Source organism: Monodon monoceros, unplaced genomic scaffold (genome assembly GCF_005190385.1).
Source record: "Monodon monoceros isolate NGI ecotype Baffin Bay Population unplaced genomic scaffold, NGI_Narwhal_1 Super_Scaffold_14, whole genome shotgun sequence".
Taxonomy (NCBI): domain Eukaryota; kingdom Metazoa; phylum Chordata; class Mammalia; order Artiodactyla; family Monodontidae; genus Monodon; species Monodon monoceros.
In genome coordinates, this window is record NW_021703770.1 from 1,581,824 (window position 1) to 1,588,121 (window position 6,298).

The following is a 6,298-nucleotide window of genomic DNA, read 5'->3' on the forward strand; positions in this document are numbered from 1 at the left end:
GAGAGTGACTTAGTCAAAGTGCACGTGATGAGATAAAATCAGCCTTGTTAGCAGGTGGGGAGAAGAAGGTTGGGCAGTAGCAGGAGCCCCTCCTGTTCAGGCCCTAAGGCATGAAATCTCCACCGCAGCCCCTGAGGTCAGCGTTACACATGAAGCAGGGAGGCTCAGACAGCTGGGGTCACGCGCCCGAGTCACACATGCAAGCTAGGACTCAGGCACAGTTCTTGCTGACTCTGAGCTCTAAAAAAATAACAGTAACAGCTAACCCGTACGTAGTCACCGCTACTTGCCAAGCTCTGCTTTCCCTCGTTTGCCCTCCTGACAGCTCTGCGAGGCGGTGGTGCCATCAGCTCCGTCGTATGGAGAGTAGAAATCACCCAGCAGGTAGGTGGCAGAGCCAGCACTGGAGGCTGGTGGAGTCTCCAGAGCCCCTGCTGTCCCCACCTGAAGTGTCCTGGTTCTAGGTCAGGACCTGGAACATTCAGAGCCTGAGCGGGAGCTGGCCATCAGGTAGCGGTGACAGTGACAGGGACAGGTTGTTGGCCAATCGTACACCCCAGCCCACTGCTGGCTCTGGGGTGGGTTGTGTGGGCCTCACTGTCTAACTGTAGGCTGACATAACCCCTCTGGTCCTTGAAACCCGACAGCCCTGGGCTCTGCATCTAACCAGCTCTGGGACCCTGGGCACACTGCTTCCGACCTCCGAGCACAGCCTCCTGGAGGTAATGTGTGCATGCAGGGCGGGGTAGCGGTCAGGAGAAAACAGGGACAGTCCAAACAAGCTCCCTGATGGTGGCTGTCATCCTGTCACTGAGTCTGCTTCTTCCTTCGGTGGGCCGAACAATGGTCCCCATTCACATTTGCCTGTGAATATGCTACTTTACACGACAAAAGGGACTTTGCAGCCATGATAAAGTTACAGGTCTGAGTTGCAGAGATTATCCAGGATTATCCGGGTGGGCCAATTTTTTTTTTTTTTTCCTGGTACGCAGGCCTCTCACTGTTGTGGCCTCTCCCGTTGCGGAGCACAGGCTCCCAAAGCGCAGGCTCAGCGGCCATGGCTCACGGGCCCAGCCGCTCCGTGGCACGTGGGATCCTCCCGGACCGGGGACAAACCCACGTCCCCTGCATCGGCAGGTGGACTCTCAACCACTGCGCCACCAGGGAAGCCCTGGGTTGGCCAATTATAATCACACTGAGCCCTTAGAAGAGGAAGAAGAAGAGTCTGTCGGAGAACCTGGAGTACAGAAGAAGAGGCAGGAGAGACTCACAAGAGACGGCCTCAAGCAGGCATTGCTGGCTTTGCAGGTGGAGGAAGGAGCCTGTGGAAGTCGGACTTCGGTCCCGGCCGACAGCCCACAAGAAAATGGGGGCCTCAGTCCTACGACCGCAAGGAACTGAATTCTGCCAGCTGGGAAATGAGCTGGGAAAACGGACTGGACTTCCAACTACTGTGAACTGTGAGCTAATAACTTTGTATTAAGCCTGTAAACTTGTTGTAATTCGTTATGGCAGCAATGGAAAATGATACTCTCCTCAAACTCCCTATCCACTGGAGTGAGGGTTGGTTCTCATCTTGGCCTTGAGTTGATCCACAAGCGTGGGGCCCCCCAGCCCTGTTCTCCTGAATCAACGTGCAGGATCACTTTCCGTGGTCTCCAGCTGGAAGGCAGGCAGGACGGTAGAGCCCTGCAAAGGCCAACTTCACTTGTGTCTGTGCCCAAAATAAAGCTCTGGGTATGTGTACTTGTTTAAAAAGAAAAAAAAAACAACAAATGCTGACCCACTTTTTCCTGACTGCTCTGGCTCAGACATGTCCCTCTAAAAGGCAATTTATTTCCAGTACACGCTGTTCCCAGGGCTGACATCACAACCTCAGCTGGAAGGAGGAGCAGTACTTACGAGAGCTCTCGGGGGCTGGCATCCAAATCTGATAATGTAGCAAAGATCTGCAAAAAGCTGGTGTTTTTTTAAAAAACTGCATCAGCCTGGCGATGGAGAGGCTGGGAGTTTGGCCCTAGTTAGAATCTCCAGCCAGGAGAAATGCTCGAGGCGTCTGGGCCCTGGAGCTCCAGCCCTCCTGCACAAACCCTGGCAGACCACAAAGCAGCAGCATGGCTTACAGCAGGGGTGCACCCTTGCAGCCTGACATGGGGGCTGCTTTGAGGGTAGACAGCCTCCCTTGGGAGACCGGGCCTTCCCAGTGGCCACATGTCTCTGAGCCACACAATTGACTAAAACATCATAAATATATTATCTAGGGCTTCCCTGGTGGCGCAGTGGTTGAGAGTCCGCCTGCCGATGCAGGGGACATGGGTTTGTGCCCCAGTCCGGGAGGATTCCACATGCCGTGGAGCGGTTGGGCCCGTGAGCCATGGCCTATGAGCCTGCGCGTCCGGAGCCTGTGCTCTGCAACGAGAGAGGCCACAACAGTGAGAGGCCCGCGTACCGCAAAAAAAAAAATTAAAAATAAATAAATAAATATATTATCTATTTTGATAATTATTAAATTAACATAAAGGTAAATTTTATTGGAAATATATCTCTTATTGAAATAAATATTTTTAAGTTATTTTATGGACCTACAAATATTGATATTTATTGTTTGCTTGAATGGGAGAGATTATGCACCAAACGTATTCCGAGTTTTAGCTTTTGTGTGTAAGTGCTGAGACTCTTGTTCACATTAATGTAGATGGGAATAGAGAAAATTTTGTTATAGCAGTGTCTCTCAGTTCTCCAAACTTTTATAACAAAAATCAGATGGCGATATAAGATCAAAAATCATTTTGAGTGATTTTCAACTAACAACTCAGCAGGTCTTCCTTTGATTTTGCTGAAAGAAAGCAACTGAAACAGTTACTTTGCAAAATGATTTGTTACCAAGTTGTTAGAATCATTCATGTTCATAATTTCTGGGCAGTACGCTAAAAGTTCAAAATTCAAGGCAGTAATACCAAGAATTAGCTCATGACGCTTAAATATACTTGTTACTCTTTTGCTTAGAGGCGCCTCGTTTAACCCAACATGCTCAGAAGAGGCTGGGAAAATGGAAGTATTGTTAATTCCAGTTTACCTTTGCCAAGGTAAAAAAATTAGTATACATTTACAATACCCAATGGTATTTTGGAAAATGGTAATGAAAATAATCATCTTGTGAACCTGAATAATGGTCTGGAAAATTTTTGTAACGTAAAAGTACGTGTGTCCAAATGTAACACTGATCTGTCAAAAGCAAATCTTTGTTTTTTTCAAAAGGAAACTTTTGATTTCTTCCTCCCTCATTGAAATCATATAAAATACGCAACTGAGTTATAGACTGAGCTGCAGGAAAGTGAAAATACTCACAAATCCTTTCTCATTGCTGAGAACAGTAAAAACGGAGGAAGAGCTTCACAGAAGATTGTTTTTTCCCAGCATGCTTTTTACACATGTCGAGGATTCTAATTGTGAGGAAAAAATGTCCAAATTTCAGATATGAGGCAGAGAGATTACTGTGTCCTGCTGAGTGTTTTGCAGGGTTAGCCTGGTGGTGTAACCTGGGGCTTTTATAAAGTTGTAAGTGTAGGCATTATATTCTAGAACACTGATTATGATGCCAGATTCTTGAGCTACAGCAAAGCAAATGAATATGATCCTAGAGAGATGCCAATGAGAAGGTTACATTCCAAGACTCATAGCTTTATTTTGTATTCATTTTACAGTCTTATTTCTTTCAGGGAATAATATATTTGCTTCTCTCATAGCTTTTTTTTTTTTTTTTTTTTTTGGAAACAGCTTTATTAGCCTGCTGTTTCCTTCATTAAGGAGTTGAGTTTAATACGGGTTCATTTTATATATTTGTTATCAATTTTATTGAATACATTATTGCATACACTAACTGCCCATTTTAGAAGCAGAATTCAGTGAGGTTTGCTAAATGTATATACCTGTGAAACCACTGCCCCAGTCAGAGTATCAACCCAACCGCCGTCGACCACCATCAACCCAAAGAGTCTCGGTGCCTCTTCCCAGTCAGCTCCCGTCTGGGCCCCAGGCAACACTTGATTAGACTTGCCTTTTCTAGAGCCTCATAGAGATGAAGCCACTTACTCTTCTGTGCCAGACTTTCCTTTACCGGCACGTCTAAGAGAGTGTCAGAGCGGGTCCCTGTTCAGTGCGCTCTAGTATTCCCATCTCTCTGCTGGTGGAAAAAGGGTTATTTCCTCTTTGTGACAATTATGAATGAACCGCTGTGAACATTCATGGACATACAGTTCTGTCCTTCTTCCTCAGAGGGGAATTGCTGGGTCATATAGTGCATGGATGTGTGTGGAGTGGGAACTGCCAAACCTTATTCCAGAGTGTTTATCCCGTGTGACATTCCCACTAGCAATGTTTCTCTCCTTACTCTGTCTTTCGTTATGTAGAGGGCCCCAGCTGGAGAACCTAACGTGGGTAGAGGAAGATTTTTTTCCCCTCCTTTCCACGTGCACACGTGGGTGGGGAGCCCAGGAGCTCACACACAGCTTTGTGGGTTGGCTGCCCCGGCTCTCTCCTTTCCATTCCCCGTCCGCTCAACTCAGTGACACTGCTGGTCTTTGAGTGACCTCTCTCTGCCATGGATCAGACCTGGACTCCCGACACAAAGCTCAAGTGGTCCCAGAGCTGACCTCATTTGTTTCTCTTCCGTCAAGACACAGTCCTGAGCTGGCTGTTGTCCAATGTCTGAAAACCGTTTTCTTTCTCCTCCCAGTTTTCTAGTTGTTCGCGGTGGGAGGGTCAACCTGGATGCTGTTCTTCTCCCTACATTTGTTTTTCACCTTTTCAAAATTATACTTTTACATAATTTTAAGTAGATACATAGTTAAGGCATGGGGCTTTGCCGTGAAATTTGTTGTGTGGTGAAATTAATATCTCCACTTTTGATATTATCTGCAGTTTCTCTCTTGGCTCTCACAGACTCTCCCTTAGGTGGGAAAGGAGATCCTGTGTTTCACTGCATATGGAGTCTAAGGTGGATCAGTTTTAGGAAAGACTACCTGTGGACATTGGGACTTTCGGTGGGGAAAATGAGTTCCTTAAAGCAATGAGACAGTACGTATAGTCCTTAGAATAGTGTCTGTCATATTTTAAGTGCTCAATAAATGGTAGCTATTATTAGGACAATGCAATAAAGGAGGTGAGCTTTACATTAAAGACTGCCTCCTTTGAAGCATGCTACTTATTCCTTGAGGCCCCTGGGATCGTTATGTTATCTTTTTTTTTTTTTTTTTTTTAATTTATTTTTAGCTGAGTTGGGTCTTCGTTGCTGCGCGCGGGCTTTCTCTAGTTGCGGCAAGCGGGCTTCTCATTGCGGTGGCTTCTCTTGTTGCGGAGCACGGGCTCTAGGCATGTGGGCTTCAGTAGTTGTGGCTCCCGGGCTCCAGAGCGCAGGCTTAGTAGTTGTGGCGCACGGGCTTAGTTGCTCCGTGGCATGTGGGATCTTCCCGGACCAGGGCTCGAACCTGTGTCCCCTGCATTGGCAGGCGGATTCTTAACCACTGCGCTACCAGGGAAGCCCCGTTATGGTATCCTTGCCAGCCCAGGGTTCTGATCCAAGCTTGCTTTCCTGGGCTGCGGCCCATATTCCATTATCATTTCTCTTTTTACTCATATAACAGCCTTCCATTGAAGTCCTTACCCCGTCCTCGTCCCTGTGTTGGAGTTGAAACTCATAGAACCGTGAGTGGGTCAGATACAAGAATGGGGTAGAAAGTCTCAGGACAGAGAGATGCAGAGGGGGTTGAGGAAGCCCTGAGGACAAAGGCAATTCCTCTGCTTGGGGAGTCAGGGTGGCTTCGCAGAAGATGAAGGACTGAAATTAAGATTCGAAGAGCGAGTAGAAATTTGCCAGATGGGCATGGTAGGGGAGAGAAAGAGCAGAGTATCTGCAAAACTCAGAGGCATGGGAAGAATGATGTTCAGAAAATGGTAGCAGTGCAGCCAGGCTGAACCACGGCATGAGGGTGGGATCGCAGAGGGTGAGGCTGGACTGGCAGGCAGGGAGCAATTTTTTTAAACAACTTTATTGAGCTGTAAGTCACATGGCACACATTTCACCCATTTGAAGAGCACAATGCATTGGCTTTTAGTATGTTCAGAGTTGCCTGAAACCATAGGAAGGAATTTTTTTTTGCGATACGTGGGCCTCTCAGTGTGGTGGCCTCTCCCGCTGCGGAGCACAGGCTCCGGACACGCAGGCGCAGCTGCCATGGCTCACGGGCCCAGCCGCTCCGCGGCATGTGGGATCTTCCCTGTGCCACCAGGGAAACCCTGT